The sequence below is a fragment of the Crocodylus siamensis genome, chromosome 3 (genome assembly GCF_052110815.1).
Source record: "Crocodylus siamensis isolate JL-2025a chromosome 3, ASM5211081v1, whole genome shotgun sequence".
NCBI classification, from domain to species: domain Eukaryota; kingdom Metazoa; phylum Chordata; order Crocodylia; family Crocodylidae; genus Crocodylus; species Crocodylus siamensis.
In genome coordinates, this window is record NC_143397.1 from 245,583,713 (window position 1) to 245,596,626 (window position 12,914).

A 12,914-nucleotide genomic window follows, 5' to 3' on the forward strand; every position below is an offset into this window, starting at 1 on the left:
GCCTTGCATCACCCCCTTGCAGCAGGTGGAGCTGGAGGCTATGGCCATAGTTGCCTGTGGCTGGGAGGCCTTTTTAAAAGCCAGCCCCATGTGCTGGTCCCCAGCCACCTGCATTTCTGGGCTGGAGCAGGCTGTAGTGTGCTCACACACCCCTCTATGACTGTCACCAGAGCCTGTGCCCACCACGTGATGGCTGAGCCACCCCAGGCCCTGGCAGAAATTTCCAGCACCCTAAGATCCTGCTCAACACCCTGGTTGCCATGCTGTGCCACCACCGGTGACCACCACCTGGCCCAGGTCAGTCTTGGCCCTGCCTGCTCCTGCATGCAGTGCAGCCATGTGGCCAGGCCCACCATGGTGTCTCAGGCCTCCTTCCACCACACTGCTACTGCCTGTACCCGGGCATGGATGCCAGCCATGCACAGGTAGATGCTGCCTGGGATCTGGGAGCTCAGGTGGTGTTTTCATCGATCCTCCCAGTCTCGGGCTATGGGCTGAGGGAGAGGAGGATCCATGCGGTGAACCAAAGACTGCGGTGCTGGTGTTATCGGGAAGGCTTTGGCTTCCATGACCACAGCCTGCTCTTTAGAGAGAGAGGCAGTGAGCTGCTGGGAAGAGATGGCCTCCACCTCTCTCCCCTGGGGAGGAGGCTCTTCTCAGCCAGGCTGGCTGACCTGCTCCACCGGGCTTTAAACTAAGCCTGCTGGGGGTTGGGGGGACTACTGCCCCTGCTGGCCTGCTGAACGACCCTTGCAAAGCCAGCAGACCAAGGCACTTAAAGGGGCACTTCAGGGAGCCCACCCCTGCCCCAGCCCTGGCACAATCTGTGAGCAAGGCAAGAGCCCCCAAGGGCACACTTGCCTGCCTGTACACTAATGCCAGGAGCCTGGGCAACAAGCAGGACGAGCTCGTCCTCCTGCTCAGTGCAAAGAAATATGATGTCACTGGGATAACGGAGACCTGGTGGGACTCCACCCATTACTGGACCACCGGTATAAAGGGCTATACCCTGTACAGGAGGGATCGTGTTGACAAAAGGGGTGGGGGTGTAGCTCTCTATGTGAAGGAAAGCTACATGTCCCTGCAAGCTGATGTTGGCGACCGGCACGGAGAGCTAGAGAGCCTCTGGGTAAAAATTCGTGAGGAATTCGGCACAGGGGACACAACAATGGGAGTCTACTACAGACCTCCCACTCAAAGTCCCAAGCTTGACCAGGAGTTCGCCCAGGAACTGACTGAGGTCGCTTGCTCCAGGACCTTGGTTGTCATGGGTGACTTCAATTACCCAGACATCTCGTGGGAAGCTCACTCAGCTAAATCTGAGTGGGCGCAAAGTTTCTCTCGTGCGTGGATGACCTCTACCTGACTCAAGAAGTCTATGGGCCAATGAGAGGCAAAGCGCTGGCTATGGGGGACGACCTAATTGGCGACCTAGTGATTGATGGGAAGTTGGGTGACAGCGACCACGAGCTGATCACCTTCACCATCCGCCGTAAAACTGGCAAGTCAGTCAGCAACACAGAAGTCCTTGACTTCACAAAAGCCGACTTTGACAAGCTCAAGAGGCTAGTCTGTCAGGCCCTCAGGGACCATGACCCCAGGGAGTTGGGAGTTCAAGAAGAGTGGTTGCTTCTCAAGGAAGCGATCCTCAGTGCACAAGCTAAATCTATTCCAACACGGAGGAAAGGCAGAAAGAAGGCACAGCAGCCCCCCGGCTCTCCAGAGACCTAGCGGACCTACTGTGGCTAAAAAGGAAAGCCTACAAAGGATGAAGGACGGGATTCACCTGCAAGGAGGATTACTCCGCGCTGGTCCGGTCCTGCAGGGAGCAAACCAGGAAAGCCAAGGCTGCAACTGAACTCCAACTAGCTTCAAGCATCAAGGACAACAAAAAGTCCTTTTTCAGATATGTGGGGAGCCAGAGGAAAAGCAAGGGCAATGTTGGACCCCTGCGAAACCAGATGGGGCAACTGACAACTGACGCCCAGGAAAAAGCCAACCTATTAAATAGGTACTTTGCATCAGTCTTTCATCAGTCACACAGGATGCCCATGCCTGCTATGGGACAGGGAAATCTGGGTGAGGGGGATCCCCTACCCTCCGTCAATGCTGACCTCGTGAAGGAACACCTTGAGAAGTTGGATACCTTCAAGTCAGCTGGCCCTGACAACCTGCACCCCAGGGTACTCAAGGAGCTGGCGAGCGTCATAGCCCAGCCCCTGGCACGGGTCTTTGAAAACTCCTGGCGCTCTGGTGTAGTGCCCGAAGACTGGAAGAAGGCCAATGTGGTGCCGATCTTCAAGAAAGGGAGGAGAGTGGATCCGGCTAACTACAGGCCCATTAGCCTGACTTCTTTCCTGGGGAAGATCTTAGAAAAGTTTATTAAGAAGGCCATCCTTGATGGACTGGCCCAGGCTAACATTCTAAGGGATAGCCAGCACGGGTTTGTTGCGGGTAGGTCTTGTTTGACCAATCTCATTTCCTTCTATGACCAGGTGACCTATCACCTGGACAAGGGAGAAGAGATTGATGTCATATATCTTGACTTCAAAAAAGCTTTTGATCTGGTATCCCATGATCACCTCTTGGCCAAACTGGCCAGTTGTGGCTTTGGCTCCACCACGATCCGCTGGCTGGGAAATTGGCTTTGTGGTTGGACCCAGAAGGTTGTGATTGATGGCAGTCACTCATCGTGGTGCCCTGTGAGCAGTGGGGTCCCTCAAGGCTCTGTCCTGGGACCCATCCTGTTCAACATATTCATTAACGATGTGGACATTGGAGTCAGGAGTGGACTGGCCAAGTTCGCCGATGACACCAAACTTTGGGGCAAAGCATCCACGCCAGAAGATAGGCGGGTGATCCAGGCTGACCTGGACAAGTTCAGCAAATGGGCAGATGAGAACCTCATGGTGTTTAACACCGAAAAATGCAAGGTTCTCCACCTTGGGAGGAAAAACCTGCAGCACCCTTATAGGCTCGGCAGTGCTACGTTGGTTAGCACTACAGAAGAAAGAGACTTGGGGGTCATCATTGACCACAAGATGAACATGAGCCTGCAATGCGATGCTGCGGCTAGTAAAGCAACCAAAATGCTGGCGTGCATCCATAGATGCTTCTCGAGCAAATCCCGGGACGTCATTCTCCCCTTGTACTCAGCCTTAGTGAGGCCGCAGCTGGAGTACTGCGTCCAGTTTTGGGCTCCAGAATTCAAAAAGGATGTGGAGAAGCTTGAGAGAGTCCAGAGGAGTGCCACGCGCATGATCAGAGGTCAGGAAAACAGATCTTACGATGACAGGCTGAGAGCCATGGGACTCTTTAGCCTGGAAAAGTGCAGGCTCAGGGGTGATCTGATGGCCACCTATAAGTTTATCAGGGGTGACCACCAGGATCTGGGGGAATGTCTGTTCACCAGAGCGCCCCATGGGATGACAAGGTCGAACGGTCACAAACTCCTGCAAGACCGTTTCAGGCTGGACATAAGGAAGAATTTCTTCACTGTCCGAGCCCCCAAGGTCTGGAACAGTCTGCCACCGGAGGTGGTTCAAGCGCCTACATTGAACACCTTCAAGAGTAAATTGGATGCTTATCTTGCTCGATCCTATGACCCCAGCTGGCTTCCTGGCCTTCGGGCTGGGGGCTGGACTCGATCTCCCGTGGTCCCTTCCAGCCCTAATGTCTATGAAATCTGTTGCCATCCATGCACTCCTTGGGCTCCAACCCCATTTCCTGTGGTGGCTGCATATCATTGAAAATACCTGGGATGACAAGAAGTGGCTGGGGTCATTCCACATGAGCTGGGCCACCTTCCAGGAACTACTGGAGCAGCTCTGCCTGCAGCTGGAGTGACAGGACACCATCATGTGGTGGACCCTCCTTATGGACACCTGGCTGGCCACACCAACCAGCCTGCAGTATGTCATCCACCTCTTCGGCATGTGCAAGGTGACTGCTGGGAGGCCATCCTGGAGGACAGCAGCATCCAGGATGTTCTGAGGCACACCAACCTCCAGTACATGACCCCCTGGAGGTGGTGGCTGGGTTCTGCACCTTGGGTTTCCCCCAGTGCATCAGGGCCCTGGATGGGACCCAGATCCCCATTAACTGCCTGCCCCATAGCAAACACCCCTACTACAGCCAGAAGGGCTTTCACTCCATCATGCTCCAGGCCATCATCGACCTGGAATGCCTGCAGCCTTTTAAGGGCCAGGGGCCGGGGCAAGCAAAGAGCCACCCCAGCCCTAGGGCTCAAGGAGCTCCAAACCCCATGGCGTGGGGCTAGCCTGAGGGTGGCCCCCTGGTGGGGCTGACTGCAAACTAATTTGCTTCTGGTTTGCATCTACACATGTCTTACAGCAACATAACTACCCCACAGTTAATTTTCTACCTGCTTTGCAGGTAGCATATTAACTGGGGGGTAGACTAATTTACTGCACAGTAAGCACCTACATGTGTAGACAGTGATGCTTACTGTGCAGTAAATTAGTCTACTGTGCAGTAATGCATCTCATGTTGATGTGCCCTCCATGTTCTTTCTTTAATAATCATTTCACGAGGTAACCCAAGGATGAAGCTAAGCCATACAGGCCTGGTGCCTGATCAACATAGTTACTTGCACCACCAGGTCTACAAGGTGAGAATCAAAGCTATATTCACTTTTACTCTGGCTCAGTGAATAATGCACAGAGTAGAACAGCTTCAAAAGCTTCCTGGGTAAAGCATTTGCCTAGGAAGAGTTGATAGCTCAGAACAGAGGATTGACCTTGCATTTCCACTTCATAGCTCAGACACCCCAACTATTATATAAACTATACATATGCAAGCAGTTCTAAGCAAAGTGATATCAATGTTATATTTCAAGAGTTCTCAGGTGACAATAGCAGTTCTGTGTTCAGGTTTGTCACAGTTTGGGTCATCTAGTAGGGTTCATACATTCCAGGATGCAAAAAACAATTTTGTTTTGACTACAATTAGAGTGATCCCCCTGGAAATGGCTATGCAGACCTCTTGCTATATAACATCAATATCGCTGCTCTCAGCAAAACCAGATGTGCAGATGAAGATGAACTGAGGGGGCGGGGTGGCTATATGTTCTTCTGGAAAGGGAAACCTGAAAATGACAGGCTAAAACATGGCATTGTTTTTTGCCATTAAAAACTAGATTGTCACCTGAATGACTGAATTCTCTATTTGAGGGGTTTAGGTAGTATCTATGTTGGTATAAGGACATAGGTAGATAAAGGTTCTTTGGGAAATTTAATATCTTTTATTATACCAACTTGAAAGATATCATATTTACCCAAAGAAACTTCTCTGCCTGAATTCCCTGTTGGCATTAACAAGAAACTCATGACTCTCCACCTCCAACTCAACAGTCAAAGCTGAAGAAGAACAGAAGGAACAGCTTTATGCTGACCTCAAGGAAATCCTGACTAGCATCCCAAAAGAAGACAAGGTTATTTCCCTTGGAGACTTCAGTGTAAGCACTGGGCAGGACTTTAACATGTAGAGGGGTACAATTGAAAAGGAAGGAATGGGCAAGACCAATTCCAATGACCTCCTTTTACTCAGTAAATGTCTAGAACATGACGTTGTCATTACTAACACTATCTTCAGACACCATGACAGGTATAAAACAACATGGCAACAACCCTATTCAAAACAATGGCATTTCTTTGGCTACTTCATCGTAAGAATGTGTAAACTAAAAAAGTGGTTCTTAACTTCTTTGGACTCAAGACCCTCCTCACTCCTGACTGGCAACCCCTTGGCCCTGCTGGTGCCCCCACTTCCAAGCGACAGCTTCCCACCTCCCAACCCTGCTGTTGTCCCTCACTTCCAACACACAGCCCCCTAGACCTGCTGGTGCCCCTTACTCTTAACCCACAACCCCTTACCCCTTCTGGTGGCCCTCACTCCCAACCCACCCCCACCCATCCCCACCCACCAGCACTACTGGTGCCTCTGACTCCCAACTTGCAACCCCTTGGCCCTGCTGATGCCCCTCACTTCCAACCCACAGCAGGAATGGGGTTGTGTGTAGCAGGAGGCACACACGGCTCAACTGTTGCTGCTTCCCTTAGGCCACCCACACTGCCCCCCACCTTACCTCACCTCAGGCAGTGGGAGGAGGTAAGGGCATTGTGGTTTCTCCTGGTCCATTATGCCTCCTACCGCTGGCAGTGGAGCTAGCACAGGGGTCCTGGCAATGGTGGCAATGAGTCTTATCACCCCACTCTGCCTTCCTGCACCAGGTCCCACTGTCCAGTCTGACCAGGCTACAGCTCTGTGCCCACTGTGAGCACAGAAATTAGCAGAGGGAAGGGGTGACACATGCCCCCTCACCTCTCTGACACATTACTTATGCCTCTCCTGACTTACCTGCAGGGAGCTGCTCTCCAATGCTTCCTGGCTGCCATATTCATGTGTACCTGCACACACATGCACATGGCATTCCATGTGGTATTGGCCTCCTCCTGCTCCCCACAGTCCCAAGAGCAGCCCCTTGCAAGCTGGAGCATTACAAGCCTGCAAGGGGAAGCCCATAATTTCCCAAGTTTTGCTCCTTTAAAGAAGAAAATCCATATTTTTCCATGAAACTGGTGGTAGCAGTGGCAGTGGGTGACAAAAAGAACACTGAGATCAAAACCCTTTTCAATTGGGAAAGAAAAGTTTTCTGTGACTGGCAAAACCATCCTATGTCCAGTAAGAAACATAACTTTTTGATGGTTTAAATCTGAAGCCCAGGGGAAGATTTGAGAAATCAAAAAGAAATTGTGGAAAGAGAAGGCAAAAGAAATGCAACAATTTGTTGACAATCAAGACATGAGGAGCTTCTTCAGTGTAATCAAGGCTGTGTATGGGCTAAACTCTTGCAGACTCACGCCACTTAGATCTGAAGACTGCAGTACATTTCTTGAAAATGAGTCCAACAAAAATCACTGGAAGAAATGTTAGGGAGCACTGGATTTGTAGCTGAATACAAGGCTGTAATCTGTGGCCTAGCAGAGCTGCTGACCACAAGGCAGAATAATATATTAAAAGTATGTTGCAAGACGCTTAGGCAAGCAGATTTTGCTTTTGAATGCTTATGCTAACCCAGCCATTTGCTTATGCTAAGTAACCATCTTAATTGTGTTAACCATTTTCTCTGAGAAAAAAGCAGCAAGTAACTTGGTGTGAGTCTGTGTGCTGTGAATGAGGTGAAATTTTAGGAATGTGGAAGATGGCACAACCTGAGACAGAAAAACAGATTGGAATGTAAAAAACAGCACATAATTGGTAACAAAATCTGAGATGAACGTATGAGAAAAGGTGAATGGTGATTGGTGAAGAAGCCTCCAGAAGCTTCCAGGTTTTGCTTAAAGTTCACCCATTGACCAGAAGAAGTAGGTTCATGGCCTTGGACATGCGCTCATAGCAAAAAGGCATGTAAATGAATGAAATGCATAGGGAATTCCATGCTAATGAAGCAAAGAGTAAACAGAGGTGGAGCTTAAGATGGGAGGAGAAAAGGATGGAACAGGAGGAGGGACGTGGTGGAATAAATGTTAATGAGTATAAACCAAAGTATATAAACGTGGAAAGAACTATTGTTTGTTGCAGCTTCCCAGTTTGTTGGTTTGTTGGGAGCTAGTTCAAAGATGTCTCTATTCTGAATAAAGCTGTTGCAAGTAATGTGTGCTGGTGTTTGCTCCCTGCCTGCTCGGGCTAATGAGTAACAGGACCCATGAGCAATTGGATCGTTGTCTCCCTAGTCATTGGTCACCGCATGGAGTCGGGCTCTAACAAGAAGTATTACCAAATGCTTCTCAACTGAGAATTGATGGTGACTGAGGAAAACATTGAATCCATCTCACAGCATCCAGTAAGGGAAGCACTTGCCAGTTCACCAACCTCTGAAGAAGTCTATCAGGTGATAAGACATATAGAGACCAACACAGCATCTGGACCTGAGGGCCTACCAGTGGAAGCCTTCAAAGTAGGTGAGGAAACTATGACCAACAAACTCCATGGACTGTTTCTAAAAATATGGAACACTGAGGAAATCCCCACTGACCTAAGGAACGTCGATATTGTAATCATTTTTAAAAAGGGAGATAAGTCTGAATGTGGAAACTATTGAGGTATCCTCCTCCTCTCCATCGCTGGGAAGATCCTCATTCAAATTTTGATGAACCAACTGCTCCCTCTTGCTGAGGAAATCCTTCCCAAGTCTCAATGTGGCTTCAGACCAGACCATCAAGAGGCACTATGAACATGACTTTTGTGGCCCAGCAGATCCATAAAAAAATGCTGAGAACACCACCAGGAACTATATATGGCCTTTATCAATTTGACCAAAGCCTTCAATGCTGTTAAGCGTGAGGCTTTATAGAAAGTCTTATTGAAGTTTGGCTGCCCAAGGTAATTTATCACCATCCTGACTTCTTCATAATCAGATGGCTGCCTCATCCTATACAGTGGCCTCCTATGGAGCCTTTTGCCATTTGAACTGGTGTCAAGCAGGGCTGCATGATTGCACTAATTCTGTTTTCTATCTTTCTTGCATTCATCATGATGCTCATCTGTAATTGTCTGCCACATGTCATCAGTATTGAGTACAGATGGATGGGAACCTTTTCAATCCTTTCTGCCTCTGTGCCAAAAACAAAGCTACTTTGGCTTCAGTTATGGAACTTTAGTACACTGATGATTGTACTGTCATTGAGCATATTGAGGAGGACCTACAAATGGCCCTTAACTGCTTCTCTCTTCTCCCAGTGCCTGGGACTGACCCTTAATATTGGAAAAACAAAAGCGCTACACCAACCTTCTCCAGGCTAAATAAACACCCCCCCCCACCCCACCCCCAACAAAGATCCTCATTGACAGACAGGAGCTAAGGAGTGTTGAACACTTTGCATACCTCAGCAGCCATCTCTCAAAGTGCGCCAACATTGACCAGGAGATCCAGTACAGGATCCAATGTGCCAGCTCTGCCTTTGGAAGATAAATCATTGGGTGTTCAATGATCAAGACATCAAGACTTACTCGAATAAAGCTCCTAGTATACAAGGCTCTGGTAATCCCAATTCTTCTATAGCTATGAACTTTGGGTGACCTACAGGGACAACCTGAAAAGCCTGGAACGCCATCACTAGTGCTACCTCCAGAAGATCCTTGGCATAAAGTGGGAGGATTGTCACACAAATACCAGTGTCATCACTGAGGCTAACACCACCAGTATGGAAGCATTGATTATTCAACATCAGCTATAGTGGACAGGACATTGTGTGCACATGTACAAAACCAAAACAACTGTTATACTCCACCAAGGACAAAGGGCATACAGTGGCCAGAGGAAATGCTTTAAGGACACCCTCAAGGTAAATGTTAAGAAGCGTGGCATTAACACCATAAATTGGGAAAACTAGCCTGGGGCAGGGCTTGTGGTAAAGGGGGGCTCCCTGACTAGCCACAGTGCTAGTTTCCCCACCTGCCTCTGGGCACACTGCCCCCTCCCTCCTCACCCACCATGCCTTGATGGAACATAATTGAGGTGTTAATTAGGTGGGAGGCTCCCCTTTCTTGACCTAATGCCAGGGGGCGCTATCTGTGGCTCCATTCCTCCCCTACACCACAGCCCAAGCCTCACAGATGGCATCTCAGGCAGTCAACGCAATCATTCCCTTTGTCCATTAGCTGTGGCCCCCTCCTTGGGACCTTCAGCTTCCCTTTAAGCCCTGGCCCCATCTCAGGCCAGTTGGGCCCCCGAGCTTCTTTGCTCTGAGTGGGCACCCCTCATGGTGGGCCCCTGGCCCTTCTAACCCCTATCTGGGTCCTGGCCTAGCATTGACCAGTCAGGCCCCTCGGGTCAGATCTAGGCATCCCTGCACTCAATTGGAGTCCCCCATTCCCAGCTCAGGTGCTTCACAAAGCGTGCCTGGCCCTATGGAGTCAACACCCCAGCAGGCTCAGGCACTTCATAAAGCTTACCTGGCCTTCCATGGATTAGAATGTAACCCACCCAAAGGCGAGGGCTGGGGTTAAGGCACCTCTACCCGCCTTTCACCAGGGTGGTAACTGGTGTGGCATTTCCTGGGGGCTCCCGTGCCACTGGGTGCTCCACCAGACCACCCACCCCCAGCAGGGTGCAGTTTTAGGTCATGCCCAGGATCAGGACTCTCCATATTGACTGCTTAAATTCCTGCCCTTACCTCTGTTGCATTCAGCCTTGCAGCCAAGCAATGTTTCTGCCTGCCCTGCTAGCAGCAAAGTGCTCTGTTTATAGAGGCAGACAGAGATCTAAAATGGCCACTGCAATCAAGCACCTGCTGGCTGCTTGGCTCAGCCCTTAAAGTGGCAGGCACCAACAGTGCCCTGCTGCAGGCTACACAGTGATGCCTTGTGAAAGAAGGTACATTTTACTTTCTGGAAAACTGTCTTGCCCTGAAGGCAGAAAAAGGACAGAAATGGAAGGCAAGGAAACAAGACTGAGAAATCCATGGTCTACCCCTCCCTATAAGCACCACCTGTAACATTTGCCAGAGAGTCTGTGGCTCTAGGATTGGCCTTCTTAGCCAGCAACAGACTCACCTACAACCTTTTCCTGACCCATGGGAGTGGTCGTTCTTGACTGTGAAGGATTGCTGATGACATACAACCCCAGGACAACAACAAGCCCCCAGACAGCTTACACTCAAAGCAGTAGTTAATAGTCAAAGCACTAGGTTAAATCTTTCTTAGCATCACATATCTGACTCCTTTTGTTATATTTGGTGTTAATTTGTATCTGTTGCATCAATTCATGTCTCTTTCTCTCCTTCTCCAAACAAGCCTGTAATTTCCTGCAGTTAATATGAGGTATATTTTCTGCATGATGCATAGGGGATTAGCTATGTGACCCTTATCAGCATTACCCTCCAAATGCCTTGTCTGATTAAAAGCTGTGTCAGGCAAATGAAAAAATTGTTAAAAATGGCTCAGGTTGTTGTTTTCCTTTTGCCTTGCTGTTTGGTAAGTTAGCAGGAATATCACAAAATATCACACAAAAATTCAGAGAGAAAAATGCAACATATAACTAAAAATATGGAGAAACATGCAAATACACAGGCATCAGGTATCCATTTGTTCATATTATTCCAACAAGACGTTCTAATGAGTGTCTATGAGTTTTCTACAGGTAAGTTCAAGGAACACATTTAAGAAATGAAATGCACAACCAAGCAAACCTTTGGGATTTCACTTTGTTAGAACTTTGGTAGCAACATTCCCGCAACTGTCATCAGACTAAATGTTTAGATTTCATCAAGTTTGGCAAAGTCATCTCTATTTTAACAAGCTTGTTGGCTTCCCTAAATCTAATGTTATCACTTAAAGATCACTTTTCATACCCAGATATTTGAATATTCCACCAGAGTTTGTTTGCTTCAAGCCTCCTGTTGAAACTGTGCCACCGCTCAGAAAAACAGTTCATTACTAGTTGGATACAAGAAAATGCACGATTCTGTAGCCTACTGGTTTGGCAAGGGAGGACTCTTGGTTCTAGTGCCGGCTGCCAGGACTGTGTTTGTATTTTATGTTATGACTTTTCAGGGAAACGATATAAACAGTTACTGGATCAGGCACTAGCACCCAGGGATGGGGAGCCCTGAGTTCTACTCCCTGCTCTATGATTAGGCAGTAGCTGAAGAGGCTTTTCGGGATTGCAGATAATCCCATCCACTGATTTTAGAACTAGCACAGTCTTTTTCATTGCACGGTGCTTGGGTGCTCAGTGACATATGTCTATAAACAGAACCAATTTAAAACATAAATAAAGTCAAGAGGGGAAAATCTCAGCCAGGTTTTTTTCTTTGTAACAGAATTAGAGCAGAAGTGGGCATGAGTTCAGCCTTGCTCTGCCTTTATTTTCTGCATCTCCGAAGCCAACTCTTCATTATTGCCTTCCTTCTGTTTTATCCTTTTCTCCATTTTGTTGCTATGTTCTTTGCTCTGTTATCATGCCTTGGACCAGCTCCTCTCAACCTGACAAATTGCCAAATCATACCAGATTAAACTTCTCACTGATTTCACACTCCAGCAGGGAAGCATTTAGTGACCTTTATCAAGCGGCCTTCCCAGCTGAATGAGCTTTTTATTTATGGGATTTTCTGCTCTCCAGCCATTGTGACCTCCACAAGGCAAGGGCACTGCATGAAATATTGCGTCTTGATTGCATACGCTTCCTATATCATTTCGTCAGAACAATATGGGCTGGATGGTGTACGGCCTTAAAATGCAGGCACAGAGTGTGAGATCTTATGAAGTCTGCTTCCCTGCTTGTATGGGGACCAAGCAGAATCTCAGTGCTGCAGCTCCTGGCATTTGTAGAGCTTGCATCTCTAGTACAATCATGTTAACTTCTGGATGGCACACTGTTATGTTTGTCCAAGGCATTTCTAATTAAATTACTCCAGCCACAAGCATTGGAAAGAGTGCTGCCAGATTGGCAGGCACAAAATCTATTGTGAACATAAAGTAAAACTATACACGCATTAGCATTAGCAGATTCAACAGAAAGTAACTTTAGATTCTCACATGCAGATTCAACATATTCACGTATCTCACACATGTGGCTGGATTAGGAGGAGTCATGGGCTTTCCCCTCCCCCTCAAATTAATGTATGGGATTGCCTTCTTTGGTGGGTCTCAAGGGTCCCCTCAACCTTATGCTCACCCAGCACTCTTTTAGGTATTATACATGGCTAATGCAGTACCCTTTCGATTTCTCGCCCTTATTTGCCCCGTGCCACAGCCCCCTTATCCTTCCCTTCTTTTGGCGGAGGCTCAGACCTGCACATTGCCCTTGTTGCAAAAGGGAAAGAGAAAAGAAACTCTTGGTGACATTCCCCAAACCTTTTGCTTGGAGAGAGATCTTCTACTCTTGTCCTCTA